Raw genomic sequence first — 25,637 nt, 5'->3', positions numbered from 1 at the left:
CATGGGTTCCGCACAGCCAGAGCTAGATTGACACGGGGATATGCAGTATTGGCTATGCTAGAGAGACAGTGCCACTAGGTGCATTTTCAAGAGCCCCGGACGAAAGGGTGGCTATTTGACACATTAGTCACACCGACACTGATGTATGGAGCAGCGGTATGGGCGCCAGGCCTTGCTACCCATTGGTGGACACAGATAGAGAGACCACAGGCCCTCGTGATGGCACACATGATACGCAACAAACTGTCAATACCTCATGACATTATCCGAGCAGAGTTTGCTGTGCCTCCTATGATGGTAGAGGCCATATTCCAGACTATATGCCTGCTAGATAGATTCAGAGAGATTCCACAGGAGGATAGATTGTCATACAGAGCTTTTGAGGCATCTAGACATTTGGCTGAGGCAGGAAACAGAGGATCATGGTATGCACAGGTTACACATTGGTTCTCATAGCATGGCCTAGACATGGATCATCTACCACAATTCGAGTATGACAGGGATGCACCACATATCCGTCTCTCTCATAGTGAGAGGAACAGAGTATTGAGATAGGACCTATGGCAGCTCTATACACAAGAGACATGGATATCGCCTACACAACCTCTTCCACCGAAGATGCTATACTACAGAGATCACTTCATGAGAGTATCACTGATGATGGATTTATAGAGAGGCCTAGATACATGGAGGGCTTTTTACCACATGGCTCCCGAGTAGCTATTGGTCAGCTTAGAGTCTCATCACATCGATTGGAGATCGAGACTGGCAGAGCAGCATGGATCCCCCGACGAGAGGAGAGGGTATGCAGATTGTGCACAGAGAGGAGGTGGAGAGTGAGGAGCATTATGTATGCAGATGCACAGCATATACAGCCATCAGAGAGAGATATCCCATTTTATTTAGAGAGCCACATTCCCTACGCCAGATCTTTGAGGCAGCAGACCAGCGCATACTAGGGAGATTCATTCTAGACATTCAACGTCACATAGAGACATCATTACAGGCTCAGACAGCTCCAGAGAGGGGGGACGATAGACACATATTACTACATTTTTTCAGAGATCCACCCCACTCCCAGCCCCTACACAGCAAGGAATTACTCTCCAAAGAGCAAAAATACTTAGAGCCCGTAGGAGACAGAGGACACCTGGCTTTCAACAACCATGCCTATACCAGAGAGAGATGACAAAGATCAGAGCTCAGTTTCACAAAGAGGGTGCGCTTCAGAGCAGACCCACGCATGTTCTTCAAGGAGCTGTGGACACCCCCTTCATTGATGTATACCATTTTATACCCCCAGTATGGTACATGATGGAGCTAGCTAGGTTGCATATCATGATTGTATACTCCATGCATATAGCTTTGCATTCTCCTAGTAGTAGAGCTCCATCCCCTCCCCCACTCATTGTACTTATTGCACACCTAGATTTAGCTTTTTAGTTCAGTACTTTTTCATTTTGTTGGGATGACAGAGGATACACCACACAGGTATTGATTTGTCTCATAGGCCGAGTTCGGTCTTTTGGAAGACGTTAATAAAATCTTTCTTTATTTCTTTCTTTCTCTCTCTCTCTCTCTCTGTTACCCTCCCTCTCCCTATTATCAATAGTGTAACCATAGCCATCACTCATCATGTCCCACCTCTACTCCAAGACCCCCTAACTAATCTTTTCTTCTATTATCTAATCCATGTCGTTACACTAAGTATAACCAATTAGCTTGAGGTTAACCATGGCATTCAGGAAGATAACCAACACTACTACTCTAGCACAAGCACACACAAGATGGACTTGCATGTCTGGAGAGTATGCATTACTAAGAAAGAAGCATCTAAATGCACAAGAGAAGCATGCACGAAGGTAGGAGGGTCAAACTAATGTAGACCTTTGGGTAGATGGATATCATACCCTAATGACCCTTCCTCATATAGAGAGATTTCCTTCACCCTTCCATGACCTCCCCTAATTCATTAAATATGTTAGAGAAGGCGAGAAATGATTACTTGGGTAGTGCAGAAGGTTAAGTAGCATGAGTGATGCATGGAGAGTCCAACTCCTCCACTCACAAATGTAGAATTTACAAAGCACTCTCAGTGGTGTATATAGCAAGGATTACAAGCTTCACAAGAAAAGATTTTGGAGCTCAAGGAAGAAAATAAAGAAAAAAATTCTTGTATTGAGAAACTTTGAGACATTGGAAAGCCTTGGAGACATTGGGTTGTTCATTGTGTTCTTTCCTTGGTGCCATGGAAAGAATGCAAGGAACAACCCAATGTCATGGCGCTTTGCCCAATCGCACTTGGGAGCATAAATAGCTTAACCAAGAAACCGGTTTATCGTGGCCTAGTGTACAAATGCACAATTGGGGTGTGTCACTCACCTCGTGAAGGATAATTTCTTGGGATTCTTGTCATAGGTAGCATTATTTCTATATAGCCATGAAAAGATGCAAGGGAGAAGAGAGCTTGAGCACTTGCAAGCACACACACACTCACACAAACCCTAGAAGAGAACAAACAAGGTGAGAGGCTAAAAATTTTTCTTCTTCACATAACAAAAGATGTCTACAAAAGGAGATAAAGTGACTAACACACATAATAGAGTATATACAAGTGGTCCATAATGTGAACATGCTAAGTGGAGTGGGTAGGTGTGGACTAGTCGGTGTAGTCCACCAACAACTGTAGAATCTTTGGTGAAGATATTGAAAAGATACATGGGAGAACAGATCTTGAGCTTTGGCAACAGCACACACAGAATCACACAAACTCTAGAAGAGAACACACAAGGCAACAGGATAAAAATTTTTCTTCTTCCTCACACAACAAAGGAGTTCTATAAAGAAGATAAAGTGACTAACACACATAATAGAGTATATACAAGTGGCCCATAATGTGAACACGCTAAGTGGAGTGGGTAGGTGTGGACTAGTTGGTGTATTCGAGTGGTAGAATCTCTGGCAAAGATATGTCGGTGCCAGCTACCAAACCCGCCAGTGATGTAAATGTCGAACGGTCATGCACACGCCTCATGAGTGTCAGCTTATGTTGAGCTTGACATCTCAACACTCCCGCTCAAGCTCAAATCTAGCTCATGAACTCCAAGCATATCTCAAAATATGTGGAGCTTCTCAGCTCCCAAGGCCTTTTGAAGATGTCAGCGGCCTAATCTTGTGTGCTGACATAGGCCAAGTCGATGTCACTTACTAAGACTCTCTCCCTGATAAAGTGGGAATGTAACTCAATGTGTTTTGTTCGTGCATGAAAAACTAGGTTCCTGGCCAACTGCATACTACTAAGATTGTCACAATATATGACAACCTTTCTCTCCACATGCAACCCCAAATCAACACAAGTAGCGTGTGTAACCAAGCTACCTCATAGGCTGCTACCACAGCTCCTCTGTACTCTATCTTTGTACTAGACAAGGCAACTGTGGGATTCTTCTTGCTGCTCCATGTCACAGTAGAGCACTCCTCCCCAATGAAAACATAAATCCACTGGTAGATCTCATGTCTAAGATGCTACGTGCCCAATCTGCATCTGTGTACCCACATAGCTTCAATGGTACACTTGCTTCATAAAACAATGCATAATCAATAGTGGCCCTCAAATACCGAAGTGTGCGTTGCACACTGTCATATGTGGTTTGCACGGAGCCTACATAATCAATAGTGGCCCTCCAATACCGAAGTGTGCGTTGCACACTGTCATATGTGGTTTGCACGGAGCCTACATAAACTGACTCTCTAAGCCAACAATGTAACTTAAATCTGGCTTACTGATCGTGACATGGATCAAACTCTCCATAATCTTCCTGTACATAGTGGGATCCTCCAACAGATAACCTGCATCTGCACTAAGCTTGCCATTTTGATCTAATGGCACCAAGATTTACTTACAATCATCCATCCCATACTTGGACAACATGTCAAATACATATTGTCTCTGTAATGATAGCCAAATACCATCAGGTGTGCAAATGACCTCAATTCCCAAAAAGTAGCGCAGATCTCCCAAATCCTTCATCTCAAACTTCCTTTTGAGAATATTCACATGCTCAATGTCATCCAAGTTGTCACCCCCAACAATAAGATCATCTACATTAATGGTGATGATCACAATACCCTTATCACTCTTGCACACATAGAGAGAGGGACCTGCATCTGCCATATGAAAACCAATAGTGATAAGATACTCAACAATCTTGTCATGCCATGCTCATGGATCTTACTTCAGTCCATACAAGGCCTTATGAAGCTTACATACATACTGTGGGTGACCTGTATCCTCAAAATTAGGTGGTTGATCCATATACACTTCTTCTTGTAAAAGTGACCATGCAAGAACACATTTTTTACATCCATCTGATGTAAAAACCAGCCTTTGGCTATAGCCACCGCAATCACAGCTCTCACAGTTGCCATCTTTGCAACTGGGGCAAATGTCTCTTCATAAATCCCATGTGTCTACACATATCCTTTGGCTACCAATCTAGCCTTGTACTTGCTTATGCTACCATCACTGTTATGTTTCACCTTTTATACACCCACTTATAACCAATAGCTTTCTTCCCTTCAAGCAATGGCATCAAATCCCAAGTCTCATTTCCGTATAATGCATCCATATCCTCATCCATAGCTTTCTCCCAACACACATTTCTAATAGCCTCATCAAAACATGTGGGTTCTACAACCTGCACAACTTTTGTCATATAACCATAGTGATGTGACACATAACCATCATACCAACTACATTTCTAGGACTAGTATTATGACGCAGTCTACCATCCATGGTCTATCAATAGAACCGTTGGATAAAGACTCTCCTAGTCCACTTAATGACTGTGATTGCTGACGTGCATTCTGTGCAACCACATTTCCACTTACATCAACCCCAACAACATTGTTTTCATTAGCATACCAGCTACTCATCTCATTAAACACAACATCCCAGCTTACCCTCAATTCACATGTAGCAGGATTATAGCATCTATATCTCTTTTTCTCAAGGGAATACCTAATAAACATACATTTTTTTGCCTTTGGATCCAACTTAGTACGCAACTCATCTAGAACATGCACATATGCAATACATCCAAAAACTTTCAAGTGAGACAAATCAAGTTTCTTGCTAGTAAACTTCTCCTCTAGCGTTACATCATGTATGGCTGCAGTAGGAATCCTATTCATGATATAGAATGCTATAGACACAGCCTCAGCCCAATAGCTAGGCGGCATATTATTCTCTGCCATCAATGCTCATGCTATCTCTGTAATGTGTCTGTTTTTTTGCTTAGCAACTCCATTTTGCTGTAGAGTTTGCTGTAGAGTGTATCTACATGTAAATTGTCTCTAAATGCCATTCTTTCACAAGCGTTCAGAGAACTCATTCGAGAAGTATTGTCCCCCTCCATCTGACCTTAGAAACTTCACATGTTTTCGTATCTTTTTTTCAGCTATCGCTTTGCAATTATGAAAATTAGTGAATACTTCACTCTTCTCCTTCTTTATGAAATACACCCACACTTGCCATGTGGCCATCAATGAATGTTATGTAGTACCTGTAGCCACCATGTTAATCCCATTTGGATTAACAACATGATCCTCAATTGAGGAGATTAATAAGTGTCATGCAAAGGTACTATAAAGGTTGTACATTATGAGATATTGGCCACCCAAGGCCTAGTTAGTAAGTTTTGGGCACCCAAGTGTGAATAAGGGCCAATTGTATATAAGGCATTTTCTCATAATGAAAAGGACACAATCCTCTGAGAGAGTGTGATTGTTCTATGTGATGGTGTGAGCGACTCCACGATGAGAGAGTGGAGGTGGAGCTTAGAGTTTAGAGCTTTACAAAGCGAGCTTAGAGGCCTCAAGGGACTCGAGATCGTAGCATTGGTAAGAACCCCACAACGGTTGTGTTCTATTGCTTATCCATTAGATGAATGTATAGAGTTCTCTCTTGGAGGTGAGGCAATCCATAGCATTTTTGGTGCCGGTGCTAGGGAAACACCTTTGTTTCTTCCATACTCTTTGAGTTTCAGCTCCCATTGCATAGTTTTCATTGTTGCCTTTGCATTCTTGTAGTGCATTGTGTGGAAATGAAAGGATAAGGTGTGTGTGGTTGAGAAAAAAGTTATAGTTTTGATGCTGTGAATGTTGAAAGTAATTAGAAAAGGATTTATTAGTTACTCGTTTTGTTAGCATCACAAAAAACACCAATGTGAAGAAGCAGGTTGGGTGTTGTCTTCTTTTTTATTCAAAAAATTCAAAAAAATCAAAAACATAAGGGACCATTGATTGAGCCAAGAACTTGCATTTCATTCCTTAGCATTGGCACAATCTAATTTTCATCATTTGGATAAGTATTATGCACCCAAGACTACAAATTGTCGACACAAAAAATTCCACGTGAAGGTGCAAGAAGTTGTTCACGACGTGAACCATTTTCCTGCAATTTCACGCCGCGAGTCGCTTACAAAATCAGTGCCGAGATTTTTACCGAAAATCACGCAATTACATTCCAAAAAAAGAAAACCTTATCCTGACACCTTTGACACAGTGCAACCTGCCAAAATTGGAGCACGTGAAAGTGTAGCAGACTTTTGTCATGAACCATTTTTGAAGTAGTTCATGGTGTGAAACATTTTTTGAAGCAGTTCACGGCGTGAAACATTTTTTGTTTCAATTCACGGCATGAAACATTTTTTGTTTCACGACATGAAAGAAATCTTGTTGTTTCACGTGAAGACCAAAACCGACGAATTGATAAAACTAAGGCTGAGAGGGTCTGCTAAAGAAGAAAATTTTACTGAAAGAAGGAATTTAATCTTTAGGAGGGAAATTGTTGAGCACGTGAAAGTGCAGGAAAACAATTCACGACGTGAACCATTTTCCTGCAGTTTCATGACGAGAACCATTCTTTCACGAGACTGAGTCCTGCTATTTCATGACGTGAAATATTCTCTGCTAATTCATGCTTCTTGAACAGAGCGATAGAATCAGGAATTGAATCAATTTGGGTTGACTAATAGCTTATCAAATCATACATACATGCACTTAACACTAGTTCTGTAATTGGACACTTAAGTGTCCTGAGACACTAAAGTGTCCTGAAAAGTTCTTGAATTTTTGTGGGCAATCTATTAAGAGTTTTGAAATGCTTAACATCCACAGATGTTCCTCAAGACCCAAAAAATCCTTGAGATTTTTTAAATTGCACTTTTCTTAGCTTTTGCAAGGCAATATTTTAATTTTCTTAGACACATGCTGATAAAATGCATGATTTTTGCTGTTTTCAAAAAATAGTAGTAATTTGGACATAACTTTTAGAAGGGACATAGTTTGATCATGAAACTTGGCTTGATGAAAAGCCCATGATGTAAACTAAATCCTGGAATCATCAAACGACAATTATTGGATAAATTTTTGACTCGCTACTAATATTGAAATGATGTTTTTTATACAGGTGGAGCATGAATTTTTCTCCTTCCAAATGCAAGCTAATAATGTAAAACTTGAGGTGCACCAATGTTATATAGGGTAAATACTACTTTGTTTTGAATTTTCCAAAACTTTATAGCCACTTTTTGGGCCTCTTCTCATACATGGCCTTTTGCGCAACCTATTTTTAATACATAAAAGGTCTAATTATGAGCCTAATTTTGATTTTCATCAAAGGGGAAAGGTGTGTAAGTGCATTATTTGTTGTAACTATAGGTGTAGACTACTTGTGCAAGCATAGTTATGATTAGTTTTTGATAAAAGACGATCAAATTATATATATATATATTTTTTATAGTTTTTTTAGAACTAGGCGATAAGAACCTACTTAAGTGGAGGCTAAGTTAGTGTCATACACATCAAATTATGGCTTATTTATCTCATCTCAAGCATGAAAACCAATAATCAACATTCTCATTGATAGAGCTACATTATTTTTTAGTGGCGTGATTGAGTTTTGATAATACGCGTTACTTTTGCTGATTTTATACTTTTTTGGAAAAAATTCTAGGAAAGGAAAATGATTTTTTTGGTGAACTTCTACCTCCTTGGATTGATGTATGCTATCAAAATATATTGGGAAAAATGCTATTGATATCATTGGATTTTTTTTTGAGAGAATGATGCTTGCATATTTGGAAAAATCCTGAAAAATGTCCATTTTCAAGACATATGCTACTTTGTTGCTTATGTACTTCCAAATAAAAAGGCATTTTATATGTTTAGCATTTTTAACATAAGCATAGGGTTATGTTCTACATGCCCAATGAAGCATTTTGGTTTTTAAAGCCTACATTAGGAGTTTGATTTTTTTTCGCAACCCCCAAAAAAGGACACTTAAGTGTCCTGTTTTGGTACCAAACTAGTGTTAAGATTTGGAAAACTCAACACGGAGACGATTTTACGCCTGACGATAGTGCATCAAATCATCCCGGAACTTCCTACCATCAAAGAAGTGTGGGATCGGGACATTCCGCAAGCACACACTTGAGTGTTTTGAGAAACCTGACCACCACAAAAACTAGTAGTGAAGAATCCATAGAAGAAGGGCTGAGATACGTTGGGTTTGGGGAAGGAGATAAACCACACTCCCCAACCAAGTCCAGTGGCATCATTGATATTGCTAGAGGATTTTTCGATCTCCAAACTAGTCATGATGAAGAAGCGCAATCTGCGGGCATGGGTCCGTCGACTAGCGCTGGCGACTCGGTCCATCTTGTCTTGGACTCGGTCCAAGACAAGAAGTGCCATTCCAAGAGTTGAATTCTAGGCTATCAAATATTGGCACCCCTTGCATTAGATGAGATATGGAAAGTGCAGTTAGGACAGGTCAAATATTCTTTCCTCAGTGGTTAGGACCTCCAACAAAGTGAGGTAGAATGACAATTCTGAGAATTGAGCTTAAGGAAACAAGAGCTTGATACTCGTAGGGCAAGAGCTGAGAGAAAGGAGATAGGAAGTGTTAACCCACTCCAATCATGAGGAAAAGAACCTAAAATTGCTACAAGTTGAAGTGCAGATTCAGGAGAGATCTTGGAGGATCCTACTATGTACAGGCGCATAGTAGGAAGCTTGATATACATGACGATCACCATGCCAGATTTGAGCTATGCTGTTGGGTTGGTGAGTCAGTTTATGCAGGTTCCACGAAAACTGCATTTGGATGCAGTGAGACGCATACTGAGGTATGTGAGGTCTACTTTGCATTGTGGACTATTCTATGAGACTGGGACAGAGATATGTGTACATGGGTACACAGATGCTGATTGGGCTGGTAGTATCTCAGATAGAAGGTCTACCAGTGGATTCATGTTTTCTTTGGGGAGTGCTGCTGTGACTTGGAGCAGCAAGAAGCAGCCTACGGTTGCTCTATCCAGTACAGAGGCCGAGTACAGAGGAGCTTCTATGGCAGCATGTGAGGTAGCTTGGTTGAGAAAGCTACTTGCAGATTTGGGTCTATCAGTGGATAGACAAGTTGTCATTTTCTGTGACAACATTAGCAGTATACAGTTGGCCAGGAACCCAGTCTTTCATGCTCGTACGAAGCATATAGAGGTCCACTACCATTTCGTCAGAGAGAAGGTCTTGGCAGGAGACCTTGACCTTGTTTATGTCAGCACAGAGGATCAGGTAGCTGACATCTTCACCAAAGCATTGGGTACAGAGAAGCTCCGCAGATTCAGGGCTTCACTTGGTGTACATGAGATGGAGTTGAGCTCGAGGGGGTGTTGAGATATCGAGCTCTAGTGAGGCGGACACTGATGACCCGCCTGGGGGATAGGCCCCACACTTACACCACTGGCATGGTTGGTGAGATCTTGGTTGATATGCGGCCAGTGGGATGACAGGCTGTGTGACAGCCACTCTAAAGACTGGCATAGTTATAGCGCCAGCTCATTTAGTTGGGTTCACACTATAGATAACCCGTGTATGTATTGGTTGAGTACCTTTCATATTATGTGTACTCTCATCTTTGTATATGGTGTGTTGATTGTTGAGTGAAGAAGAAGAAGACTTTCAGCCTCTCACCTTGTGTGTGTTCTCTATTAGGGTTTTGTGAGTGTGTGTGTGCTTGCAAGAGCTCAAGCTCTCTTCCCCCTAGCATCTTTTCATTCAGTGATGTGAGTATTGTGCTTGAGGATGATGTGTGGGAAGTTGCTAGCCTTGATGAACAGGAGCCAGAGATGGACATGGATGCAGATATGGTTGAGAGTGTAACAAAGGCTTCTTTGCGTGTTGCTGAAATGCTAAAAGCAAAGTGCATGGAGGACAAGGATTTTGAACCAGTTGAGTCATATGGTTGTGAAGAGATGCCTATATTACAAGAGCTGGAAGTGGTTGTGGACACTGTTGTTGGGAAGGATCTGGATTTTTGTGTGCATAAAGGTCAAAATGTTGAAACCTGGCCTTCACTGGTATTGATGAATTGGGTGCTAGATGTTGCAATACCACAGGTTTTGAAGCCAAGGAGGTTTGTTGTGGGTGAAGTGTTCTCTCATGGTTTATTTGAAGAGCAAAGGCTTGAGGATGATGCTGTGTGGTCAGAGTCGGTGAATGCTTATCAGATGATGGATGGAAATGATTTTGTGGCACATATGGTTGATGTTTGGTATGTAGTGATGCAGCCATTGTGTTTCCTGGATGCTGGGGAATGGGATGGTGATGAGGTGGTTTGTCATCCTTCTTGAGTTTGATTTTGAAGTGGCAGTCCGAAAAGGAACAACTCATCTAAGGGCATATCATTTGTCTCGAATCACCTCTGGAGAAGCTCCTGTGGGTGTGGATGATGATATGTTAGATTCAACACTTTTCCTTGTAGAGACAGCTCCTAAATGGTCTGAGCCGATCTTAGAAATTTTGATAAGTGGGCAGATACAACTAGCAGGTCCTAATGTGGACCTATGGCGACCATCCAAGTTAATCTCAGGGAGATTATATCGTCAGGGTAATGATGGAGTGTTGCGGTTTATATCTAACCCTGACCAATATGAGGAGATCTTGGAATGGGCACATGAGGGTATTGGTGGAATCCATGCATCAGCTACTACTTGTGTGCGACGTATAACTCAGGATGGGCAATGGTGGCCTACCATGCATGCGGATGCTGAAAAAGCAAATTGATTCTGATTGCATCTTGGGATCTGCTGCTCCATGAGTTTTATCATGTCAAAAGGGTGGTAGTTATACCTTACACAACCCACTTTCAACATCTGCTCTTCAAGCTCCAAGACAAATGATGTGGATAATCGATGAGTCCTCAAATGAGGGCCATGGCTGGCATGTTCCAACTACTCTAGTCACTGCTCAAAGAAGGCCAGGCAAGAAGGAATTGTCAATTTGGCTACCCAAAGATGCGTACAAACTTGTACCATCTAGCCTAGTTGCGAAACCTCCTAAAAAGCATATCTTTTCCAAGCCTAAACCTCAAATTTTTACTCATTGGGTTGTCCCAAAGCATGCTCTTAAAGCACAAGGCTATTATGAGGGTGCAACAGCACTTTGGCTTCCCAAATGCCATGGTTTGCTAGAGGCAGAAGAGTGTATCACAATTGTGAGATCCCTGTTCCCACCGCACAATGGATTCGGGGTACTAGCAGCGGAAGTAGCACTTCTTGCGTGAGGCAGGGTCCCACACTCGGGGCCTCGTCCACGAATATCCGGACAAGAGACTAATCCGTCGATTTTTCCAAAACCGAACCCGGAAAAACTTCCCTTACCCGAAAAGCACGGGCGATTCCACCAGGATAATTTTTTACTCTAACGTAGTCAAGATCAATACTGATCACGCTGATCTGACTGCACCTATAAAGATACTCGGTCGGATCAAGGAAGAAACTTGCACTTGGGTCATTGGGATCAACGATTTTTTTCCCATCAAGAGGCACAGCCGTTGATTCCTATTCATAGGAACAATTACTATTCGGGATTTACTTTATCTATCGTAATAACAGAAATTAAGTTTCGATTTACGGATCCATCAGTCCAGCCTAACCCCATCCAGTCCCATGGGTTAGCCAACCGCCCAACCACTGTAGTGATGAGATCCAATTAAGAATTTGGTTAGGTTTTGTCCCGGGTACCAAGGAAAAGAGTTCCAAGGCTCCCTAGCCGGAAGATCATGCAAACATAAAACTAGTCACACCACTTACACACCCAATATGAAATTGCCTTTTTCTTAGCATCAGCTAACTTTAAAACAATCCTTTAATGAAACCATTATGTCACTGATGACAATCCTTAAAGTCTCTGGTTGAATCCTTATTTCCAGTCATTCATTCATCAGTATACTTATGGCATCATTGGCAACCAGAACGCTCACCACCTGTTCACTCAGGGGCCTTTTCCATAGTTCCTAGCTCATAGTAACCGGCAATATATTCATATAACAGAATGGAATCTCTGTGGTAGATCAGCAAGATCAACCCATAGATTCATATAAAAGAGCCATGGACTCATCCGTTGAGGACCAACAAGGCCAATCAACGAGATCCATGCCCGGTTTCAGAAAACAACTCTTATTTCTTGTTCCAATATCTTCCACGACGCACGTGTGGGTATCTTCGGTGACCCAGAGCCCGAGCACCGTATGGTCAGCACCCTCTAGGATCCTTCGCAAGTGACCTAGCACTTCACTCATAGGCCGCTTCCTTGGTCCCTCATCCACCGTACCGGCGGAAGCTCACCATTTAAATCGAACCGAGGCTGGTCAAGACCTCGGTCGACCTTGCTACGCGAGATGTCCTCCATTGACTCCCCGTCAGCAGTTGCAACTTTATCTGTTAGGTCTCCATGACCTTAATCCACAAGACGGTCAAAATGCTTCCCCAGCATTCTTGACATAAAACCGTCATTTACAAACAGTCACAAAATACAGTTTCTATATCGAACTCTCGTCTTTCCACATTATCCCTCCTCACATTCACATCCATACATCCACATCTACATGCGTACATCCACATCTCCATGCATACATCAACATCTCTATGCATATATCCACATCCATAATCACATTCACATCCATACATCTACATCTACATACATATATCCACATCTCCATGCATACATCCACATCCACATTCTCATTCACATCCATACATCTACATCTACATGTATACATCCGTTTTCACATTCATACATCCACACTCCCATTTCCACATCCACACATCCACATACATACATCCATTTCCACATTCCCATTCATATAGCCCCATACGCCTTCACATCTATTCTTTTACATCACATCCATTCTCGCCCTATCACAACCCATATTCATCTTATCTCATCACCTACACTTCGTATCTCATCCCATACACATCTTATCACATCTTAACTCATCTTATCACATCCTAACTTATCTCATATGCATCTTATCACATCTTTTAACACCATATTAGTGAATTTGGGAATTTGGGGGACATGGATAACATGGTTGTAAGTTTCTCAAAACCCTATCATATGACCTATCGTTGGAAAGCGCTTGAAAAATAGAATCTAAAGAGCTATAAAGCGCTCATTTTGGATTAGTGGTGTTCAAGTTATGGTTAATCCAAACTTCTGACCACGTGTCCCAAACTTGTGGGAAATTCCCATATTCCCCAATAAGGTGTTTTATCACATCTCATACACCTCTTATCATATCTCATACACCTCTTATCATATCCTAACTCAACTTATCACATCCTAACTCATCTCATATACATCTTATCCCATCACATACACTTCTTACCTCATCCCATACACATCTTAACTCATCTTATCACATCCTAACTCATCCCATATGTATCTTATGACATCTTAACTCATCTTATCACATCCTAACTCATCCCATAAGTATCTTATCACATCTCATCACATCTCATACACCTCTTATCACATCCTAACTCATCTTATCACATCCTAACTCATTTCATATGCATCTTATCACATCTCATACACCTCTTATCACATCTCATACACCTCTTATCACATCCTAACTCATCTCATATACATCTTATCCCATCACATACACTTCTTACCTCATCCCATATACATCTTATCACATCTTAACTCATCTTATCACATCCTAACTCATCTCATATACATCTTATCCCATCACATACACTTCTTACCTCATCCCATATACATCTTATCACATCCTAACTCTTCTTATATATATATTATCATATCTTATCAGATCTCATACATCTCTTATCACATCCTATCCCTTCCCATATCTATTTATAGAATACAAGGGAATTCTTATATTGATATAAGATTTCTTCACACATCTAATTATGCATAAATTCCATTTAAGGAGACTAACACTTTCAAAATAAAAATCAATCTTTTATGCATCTTCTTATGCATAATTTGACTTTAGATGAGAATGACACTTTTGAATTAAAATCAATCTTTTATGCATCTTCTTATGCATAAATTCAATTTAGATGAGAATGATACTTTTGAGTTAAAATCAATCTTTTATGCATCTTCTTATGCATAAATTCAATTTAGATGAGAATGACACTTTTGAATTAAAATCAATCTTTTATGCATCTTCTTATGCATAAAATTCAAATTAGATGAGAATGACACTTTTGAATTAAAATCAATCTTTTATGCATAAATTCAATTTAGATAAGAATGATACTTTTGAGTTAAAATCAATCTTTTATGCATCTTCTTATGCATAAATTCAATTTAGATGAGAATGACACTTTTGAATTAAAATCAATCTTTTATGCATCTTCTTATGCATAAATATCAAATTAGATGAGAATGACACTTTTGAATTAAAATCAATCTTTTATGCATCTTCTTATGCATAAATTCAATTTAGATGAGAATGACACTTTTGAATTAAAATCAATCTTTTATGCATCTTCTTATGCATAAATTCAATTTAGATGAGAATGACACTTTTGGATTAAAATCAATCTTTTATGCATCTTCTTATGCATAAATTCAAATTAGATGAGAATGACACTTTTGGATTAAAATCAATCTTTTATGCATCTTCTTATGCATAGATTCAAATTAGATGAGAATGACACTTTTGAATTAAAATCGATCTTTTATGCATCTTCTTATGCATAAAATTCAAAAGTGATAAAAGTAACACTTTTACAATAAAATAATTATTTTTTTTAATAATATTTTTATAATAAAATAATAATTTATTTATTTTTTTCACCTCTATGCACGAAATTCAATATGATAAAAGTAACATTTTTATAATAAAATAATTATTTTTTTTCTTTACAATTTTACAATAAAATAATCAATTTTTTTTCATACCTCTATGCATGAAATTCAATATGCTAAAAGTAATACTTTTATAATAAAATATTCATCTTTTATGCATACCTCTATGCATGAAATTTAATTATGCTAAAAGTAACAATTTTATAATAAATATTCATCTTTTATGCATACCTCTATGCATGAAATTCAATTATGCTAAAAGTAACACTTTTATAATAAAATATTCATCTTTTATGCATACCTCTATGCATGAAATTCAAATATGCTAAAAGTAACACTTTTATAATAAAATATTCATCTTTTATGCATACCTCTATGCATGAATTTCAATTATGCTAAAAGTAACACTTTTATAATAAAATATTCATCTTTTATGCATACCTCTATGCATGAAATTCAATTATGCTAAAAGTAACACTTTTATAATAAAATATTCATCTTTTATGCATACCTCTATGCATGAAATTCAATTATGCTAAAAGTAACAATTTTATATTAAAATATTCATCTTTTATGCATACCTCTATGCATGAAATTCAATTATGCTAAAAGTAACACTTTTATATTAAAATATTCATCTTTCATGCATACCTCTATGCATGAATTTCAATTATGCTAAAAGTAACACTTTTATAATAAAATATTCATCTTTTATGCATACCTCTATGCATGAAATTCAATTATGCTAAAAGTAACACTTTTATAATAAAATAATCATTATAAAAACTTGATATTAATCAATTAACATTCACCTAGGATAGAGAATGGTTGGTTTTGTTAGAAAAGAGAGGGAAATACCTTTTTGTAATGAGGTTTAACATTTTTAAAGAAGACATGAAACATAAGAACCATTAAAGCCATAAAAATCATAAAATAAGTTAAAAGAAGAATCACCAACTTACTAATGACTTTGAAAGCTTTCCTTTGGCTTGATGGTTTGAGGGTTCAACTCTTGTTTGGACAAGAGTGGCCAACCAATCTTTGGAAGAGGGAAATGTCAAAAACTAATGAATTATTAATAAATTCATAGTTCTTGGCTTGGGTGAAATAGAGTAACAATGCCTTAAACACTATATATTTTCAACAAGGGGGAGGCTTCTATTTATAGGAAAAATTGAGCTCCTAACCAAACAAACTGATTTTAGAATTTTCCAAGTCAGTTTGGTCAATTTTTGACCATTTTTAGGTCAGCTAAGCTAACTTTTTGGAACTAGACTTGAATGAGGAGAGAGGAGAGATAAAATATCTCAATTTTTGATGATAAAAAACTCAATTTGCCCATGTGAAGTAGGCGCCTCATTGAAGGCCCTCCCCTTCCTTACATATGTGTCAAAAATAGAATCATTATACTCAAAATATCTCATATTTTTAGTATTGCTCATAGTTTCTTACTAATAAACCTTGTACATATTCAACTCTTCATCTTATGTGAGAGTTGAAGGGACTCCCCTTCCTTACATATGTGTGAAAATGGAAAATATCTCATATTTTTAATATCACTCATAGTTTCTTACTAATAAACCTTGTACATATTCAACTCTTCATCTTATGTGAGAATTGAAGGGACTCCCCTTCCTTACATATGTGTCAAAATGGAATCATTATACCCAAAATATCTCATATTATTAAAATTACTCATAGTTTCTTGTTAATAAACCTTGTACATATTCAACTCTTCACCTTATGTGAGCATTTACTCATTTTTGGGTATCTTCTTTTACAAAATTGGATTGATCTCCTCCCCACACATGGATTGATCTTATTGGTCCATAAGAACCTTAATTGGACCATAATCCAAGATTTCTGAAAATCTAGACCCTTAGGCTAAGGTCCTTTATATCCATTTTCAATTAATTCCAATTGCACATTGGAAAGTTCTTTCTGAATTTCTGTTTCAGGGGAATTTATTTTAATAATATGAGAAATTTTTCTATCTAAAAAAATTTAAAATCTGAATATTCTCTCTCTAGAATATTCTCTCTCTAGAATATTTTCTCTCTCTAAGTCAAAACAGGCAGAGACGAGATCTCTTAAAATTCTGAAGAGGGAATTGATTACAGGGGAAGATGCTGGATATCTTGAGAGGCTGGGGAGGAATCTTACATTCTCTCCCACTTGAAAAACGCAAGATGTCCTCATCTCGCAAACTGGGGGTAATTTCACAAGATGCACGAATATGAGACTGAGAGAAAATTTAATTAAGATTAACCACCAAGAAAAGTCTCAAAGAGAGCAAGACTCAAGACAAGAGCAAGATTTCAACTTTATTCACTCTTGGAACATATACAGCAAGATAGAAGAACTTTTTACAATTCCATAAGCCCGTCCATCATATGGTCACAAAAGCAGCACTCACAAGCTGCACACGTATAAGGTAACTCATCTATGGGAATAATTCGGCTGGATATTGCATCACCTACCTCAGTGGTATGAGGTGATTTAACAAAAGGACCTCTAAGAGGCAAGCCGAAAATGGGATAAATGCATATCTTCTGGTGAGGAAGAAAGCACGCTAGTAAGAAGACCCGCTTAGAAAATCCACCATGCCTTGATCTCATCACGTAGTAGTATCGGGGACCCAAACCCAAAGCTTCAATAACCATGGCCAAGCGGACATTGTTACGAAAGTGCTGCCGACCCCACGGTGTTACCCTAGTTATGTCTTGACAGGTCCGCCATTTGGTCTGAGCTACAGAAGTTCCCAAGTGAGGGAAAAGTGAGCGCTCATACAGTTCTATGAAATCCTTCTTCACAGACTCGCTTGCGTCTTGAAGGTGAGAAATCATCATGGATAAAACAAAGTCTTGCTGCCAAGCCATAAGAGAGATTAAGAAGAAGGAGATCGATGGAAGTAAGATTACTGCGAGCGACAAGTAAGAGTTACGACTTATATAAAAGACGAAACTAGCGTAACCTAGAAGCCAACGGTTATCTTGCCCCACTGAATTTTTACCGTCTTTCTATGAATTGGGTTTGGCACATTTTTCTTTAGAAGGCTTACATAAAATACATTATGAACTTTGCGATGAGTAGGTAGAAGAAGCTCGTATGGCTAAGTCACCTACTTTCTTTGAAATCAACTATGGCCCACTATATTTGGGGGATAACTTCTTATACTTCCCAGAGATAAAGAACTTCTTTTGGCCGTACTCGAATGAAGACCATATCTGCTTCTTTGCATTCTCTAACTGTCCTCTTCTTATCTGCCTACTGCTTTTGTCAATCCTGGGCAGCTTTTTTATCTTTATGAATTGTTTGCATCTGCTGCTCTATGTCATCAAGTATTTGTCTAGACATCTCGACCCTAATCAATGGGTCGGACCTAGTTAATGGAGTTAAGCAATCTTGTACGAGGCGGACCCTGATTAGATTGGTATGAAGGAATTGGTCTCTGAATTTGGATTCTTGACTTCCCTCTGCCCTTGTCATGGCACGAGTTGGGCAGTCTTTTAACTGATGACCAAAACCTTGGCATCCAAAACACCGGTTCTCACTTCTGAACTCATCGTTCTGAATCCTTAAAACAGGTGGGGCTCCTGAGAAGTATTCTGGGGAGAAGGTCTTCCCTTTTTAAACAGAATCTTTCTTTTATTTTAGAGAGGGAATAATTATAAGATCAGAAAGGGAGGTTCTTACTCCTGTATACCTCGAAGGCTGGGGGAGGAATCTTACATTCTACCCCACTTAAAAAGTGTGAGATGTCCTCATCTTGCAAAGTAGAGGACAACTCTTTTTCTTAAGATCCAGTTTATTCTGGGGTTCCTTATATTCAGGTCAACCCAGCAGAATACGGGGATAAATATCCCTTATATAGAACTCATCATTAAATAACAATTCATTCAGATCATATATATCTTTAACACGATAATGGTCCATTAGACCAAAAAATTTCCTTCTGAACATTCCTCCACGGAAATTTCAGTTAAGCAAGTTCTCAATTTGTTATCCCTTAACTAGATCTACCGTCAAGTGTTAACAGTAGCAATTTGACAGCACAATCCACTAATCTCATAGTGATTTGTTGAAATCATTATCATCATTCTAGTTATGAATATTATCACAGGGACTCGTCTCATTCATCCTCATTGTGGTTTCATCAGCTTATTACATTTCAACCAATTTTCAAGAATCATCATTTTTCAATACAGAATCCAAATCAACTCATCAGTTCTCAAACAGAATTAAAAATCCTATCAACCACATTCGAATTCACTAACTGGATAGCATTATTGCTTATAATTACATCCACATCTACATGCGTACATCCACATCTCCATGCATACATCAACATCTCTATGCATATATCCACATCCATAATCACATTCACATCCATACATCTACATCTACATACATATATCCACATCTCCATGCATATATCCACATCTCCATGCATACATCCACATCCACATTCTCATTCACATCCATACATCTACATCTACATGTATACATCCGTTTTCACATTCATACATCCACACTCCCATTTCCACATCCACACATCCACATACATACATCCATTTCCACATTCCCATTCATATAGCCCCATACGCCTTCACATCTATTCTTTTACATTCCATCCATTCTCGCCCTATCACAACCCATAATCTTATCTCATCACCTACACTTCTTATCTCATCCCATACACATCTTATCACATCCTAACTTATCTCATATGCATCTTATCACATCCTAACTTATCTCATATGCATCTTATCACATCTTATCACATCTCATACACCTCTTATCACATCTCATACACCTCTTATCACATCCTAACTCATCTTATCACATCCTAACTCATCTCATATACATCTTATCCCATCACATACACTTCTTACCTCATCCCATACACATCTTATCACATCTTAACTCATCTTATCACATCCTAACTCATCCCATATGTATCTTATCACATCTTAACTCATCTTATCACATCCTAACTCATCCCATAAGTATCTTATCACATCTCATCACATCTCATACACCTCTTATCACATCCTAACTTATCTTATCACATCCTAACTCATTTTATATGCATCTTATCACATCTTATCACATCTCATACACCTCTTATCACATCTCATACACCTCTTATCACATCCTAACTCATCTCATATACATCTTATCCCATCACATACACTTCTTACCTCATCCCATATACATCTTATCACATCTTAACTCATCTTATCACATCCTAGCTCATCTCATATACATTTTATCCCATCACATACACTTCTTACCTCATCCCATATACATCTTATCACATCTTAACTCATCTGATCACATCCTAACTCATCTTATCACATCCTAACTCTTCTCATAAACATCTTATCATATCTTATCACATCTCATACATCTCTTATCACATCCTATCCCTTCCCATATCTATTTATAGAATACAAGGGAATTCTTATATTGATATAAGATTTCTTTATGCATATAATTATGCATAAATTCCATTTAAGGAGACTAAAACTTTCGAAATAAAAATCAATCTTTTATGCATCTTCTTATGCATAATTTGACTTTAGATGAGAATGACACTTTTGAATTAAAATCAATCTTTTATGCATCTTCTTATGCATAAATTCAATTTAGATGAGAATGACACTTTTGAATTAAAATCAATCTTTTATGCATCTTATTATGCATAAATTTAATTTAGATGAGAATGATACTTTTGAATTAAAATCAATCTTTTATGCATCTTCTTATGCATAAAATTCAAATTAGATGAGAATGACACTTTTGAATTAAAATCAATCTTTTATGCATCTTCTTATGCATAAATTCAATTTAGATGAGAATGACACTTTTGAATTAAAATCAATCTTTTATGCATCTTCTTATGCATAAATTCAATTTAGATGAGAATGACACTTTTGAATTAAAATCAATATTTTATGCATCTTCTTATGCATAAATTCAAATTAGATGAGAATGACACTTTTGAATTAAAATCGATCTTTTATGCATCTTCTTATGCATAAAATTCAAATGTGATGAAAGTAACACTTTTATAATAAAATAAATTTTTTGTAATATTTTTATAATAAAATAATAATTTATTTATTTTTTCACCTCTATGCACGAAATTCAATATGATAAAAGTAACATTTTTATAATAAAATAATCATTTTCTTTCTTTACAGTTTTACAATAAAATAATCATTTTTGTTTCATACCTCTATGCATGAAATTCAATATGCTAAAAGTAATAATTTTATAATAAAATATTCATCTTTTATGCATACCTCTATGCATGAAATTCAGTTATGCTGAAAGTAACAATTTTATAATAAAATATTCATCTTTTATGCATACCTCTATGCATGAAATTCAATTATGCTAAAAGTAACACTTTTATCATAAAATATTCATCTTTTATGCATACCTCTATGCATGAAATTCAATTATGCTAAAAGTAACACTTTTATAATAAAATATTCATCTTTTATGCATACCTCTATGCATGAAATTCAATTATGCTAAAAGTAACACTTTTATAATAAAATATTCATCTTTTATGCATACCTCTATGCATGAATTTCAATTATGCTAAAAGTAACACTTCTATAATAAAATATTCATCTTTTATGCATACCTCTATGCATGAAATTCAATTATGCTAAAAGTAACAATTTTATAATAAAATATTCATCTTTTATGCATACCTCTATGCATGAAATTCAATTATGCTAAAAGTAACACTTTTATAATAAAATATTCATCTTTTATGCATACCTCTATGCATGAATTTCAATTATGCTAAAAGTAACACTTTTATAATAAAATATTCATCTTTTATACATACCTCTATGCATGAAATTCAATTATGCTAAAAGTAACACTTTTATAATAAAATAATCATTATAAAAACTTGACCTTAATCAATTAACCATTTACCTAGGATAGAGAATGGTTGGTTTTGTTAGAAAAGAGAGGGAAATACCTTTTTTTAATGAGGTATAACATTTTTAGAGAAGACATAAAACATAAGAACCATTAAAGCCATAAAAATCATAAAATAAATTAAAAGAAGAATCACCAACTTACTAATGACTTTGAAAGCTTTCCTTTGGCTTGATGGTTTGAGGGTTCAACACAAGAGTGGCCAACCAATCTTTGGAAGAGGGAAATGTCAAAAACTAATGAATTATTAATAAATTCATAGTTCTTGGCTTGGGTGTAATAGAGTAACAATGCCTTAAACACTATATATTTTGAACAAGGGGGAGGCTTCTATTTACGCATCTTCCTATGCATAAGTTCAATTTTAATGAGAATGACACTTTTGAAATAAAATTAAATCTTTCTTGCATCTTCCTATGCATAAATTCAATTTTAATGAGAATGACAGTTTTGAAATAAAAATAAATCTTTCATGCATCTTCCTATGCATAAACCCAATTTTAATGAGAATGACACTTTTGAAATAAAAATAACTCTTTCATGCATCTTTCTATGCATCAATTCAAATAAAAATAACTCTTTCATGTATCTTCCTATGCATAAATTCAATTTTAATGAGAATGACACTTTTGAAATAAAAATAAATCTTTCATGCATCTTCCTATGCATAAATTCAATTTTAATGAGAATGACACTTTTGAAATAAAAAATAAATATTTTTTATGCATCTTCCTATGCATAAATTCAATTTTAATGAGAATGACACTTTTGAAATAAAAATAACTCTTTCATGCTTGGAAAGCAAACAAAAGCATGTACTTCCACACATGACAGAAATGTGAGCAAAAATGTACTAGATATTGTGCATTCAGATGTATGGGGTCCTGCAAAGACTATGTCTACGGGTGTATTATGGATTGCCTCACCTCCAAGAGAGAACTCTACACATTCATCTAATGGATAAGTAATAGAACACAACCATCATGGGGTACTTACCAATTCTTTAATCTTGAGTCCCTTGAGGCCTCTAAGCTCGCTTTGTAAAGCTCCAGACTCCAAGCTTTACCTGCACTCTTTCACCGTGGAGTCGCTCACACCATCACATAGACCAATCACACTCTCTCTCACTCTCTCATACAAGCATAAACAGACAAGCATGAAAAAGGAACAATGCTAGAATGCTCTCGCTCCTTGCTCTCTCACAAGCACAAGGGAAGAGCTCTCAATAGCACAAAGGGGATTGTGTCTGTAAGATTCCTCCCCCAGCCTCTCAGGATGTTTAGTATCTTCCCCTATAATCAAATCCCTCTTCACAAATATAAAAGATCTTGTTTCTGCCAGTTTTGGCCTAGAGAGAGAAAATCTTCTAGAGAGATAATATTCAGATTTTAAATATTTTCGGATAGAAAAATACCTCATCTTATTAAAACAAGTTTCCCTGAAATAGAAGTTCAAAAAGATTTTTAGAAATTAAGTATAATCTGTTCAAGAGGCATTATCCTGTGGGGGTGAAGATTTTTTCGAAATTTTAAATTAAGGTTCCTATGGACCAATAAGATTCATCCAAATGTAGGGAGGAGATAAATAGAAGAATAAAAGGAAAATCCCCCAAAAATGAGTAAATACTCACATAAGATGAAGAGTTGACTAAGGACAAGGTTAATAGTTAAAAAGAGAGATATTTAGGTGAAATGATATATTTTTGACACCTCTACATGGGGGAATTCCCCTCATGAAGAGGGCGCCTATTTCACATGCTTGAATGAGTTTTAAACTCCCAAATAATGAGATTTTTTAATCTCTCCTCTCTCCTGTTTCAACTAGATCCAAAAAGTGAGCAAAACTGACCTAAAAATGGTCAAAAATTGACCAAACTGATCTGGAAAATTCTAGAATCAGTTTGCTTGGTTAGAGGCTCACTTTTTCCTATAAATAGAAGCCCTCCCCTTTGTTGAAACTTAATAGTGTTTTATGCACTGTTACTCTGCTCCTTCCAAGCCAAGAACTGTGAATTTATTAATAATTCACTAGTTTTTGACATTTCCCTCTTCCAAAGATTGGTGGCCACTCTTGTTACAAACAAGAGTTGAACCCTCAAACCATCGAGCCAAAGGAAAGCTCCAAGAAATTATGTAAGTAGAGATTCTTGTATTTTTCTTTATTGATTTTATGTTTTTCTAATGTTTATGATTGTTTGAAATAATAAATGGATGTTTACCTTGATCGAAAGGCTTTTCCCCTCTCTCTTCTTAGAATCAACCCTTCTCTATCCTAGTTAAGTGATAATTGTTGAAATTAAACTTTTTATAATGTTTTCTCTTTTATAAGTGAATTTTGATTATTATAGATTACTTTAAATCAATTAGAATTAATTTTTAAGATAAAATCAAGTAGAAAAAATTAAAAAATGGTCAGCCATACAAAGGAGGTTATGGTGAAATTTTTGGAAATAAGAATTATCTTTTAGTATGCTAAAAGAGTAATTCCTATCAATTCTATACTCTAAAAGTGTCATTTACATGCATAGAAGATGCATATTAATTTTTATTATTTTTATGCATAAAGGAATAAATTTTTTATGAAAGTGTTACTTTTATCATTATTGATTTTCATGCATAAAAGTATGCATAAAAGATTATTTTTATTATCAAAGTGTTACTTTTATCTTATTTGATTTTTATGCATAAGAGGGTGCATAAAAGAAATTTATTTTTATTATCAAAGTGTTACTTTTATCTTATTTGATTTTTATGCATAAGAGGGTGCATAAAAGAAATTTATTTTTATTATCAAAGTGTTACTTTTATCTTATTTGATTTTTTATGCATAAGAGGGTGTATAAAAGAAATTTATTTTTATTATCAAAGTGTTACTTTTATCATAATTGATTTTCATGCATAGAAGTATGCATAAAAGATTATTATTTTATTGTAAAAGTGTTACTTTTATCATATTTGATTTTTATGCATAAGAGGGTGCATAAAAGAAATTTATTTTTATTATCAAAGGTTACTTTTATCATATTTGATTTTCATGCATAAAGGTATGCATAAAAGATTATTATTTTATTGTAAAAGTGTTACTTTTATCATATTTGATTTTCATGCATAGAGGTATGCATAAAAGATTATTATTTTATTGTAAAAGTGTTACTTTTATCATAATTGATTTTTATGCATAGAGGTATGCATAAAAGATTATTATTTTATTGTAAAAGTGTTACTTTTATCATATTTGATTTTCATACATAGAGGTATGCATAAAAGATTATTATTTTATTGTAAAAGTGTTACTTTTATCATAACTGATTTTCATGCATAGAGGTATGCATAAAAGATTATTATTTTATTGTAAAAGTGTTACTTTTATCATATTTGATTTTCATGCATAGAGGTATGCATAAAAGATTATTATTTTATTATAAAAGTGCTACTTTTATCATATTTGATTTTCATGCATAGAGGTATGCATAAAAGATT

This window comes from Cibotium barometz, chromosome 23, assembly GCF_041138505.1.
Source record: "Cibotium barometz isolate CiBa-2024 chromosome 23, ASM4113850v1, whole genome shotgun sequence".
Lineage (NCBI taxonomy): Eukaryota > Viridiplantae > Streptophyta > Polypodiopsida > Cyatheales > Cibotiaceae > Cibotium > Cibotium barometz.
Note: the sequence above shows the minus strand (reverse complement) of the source record.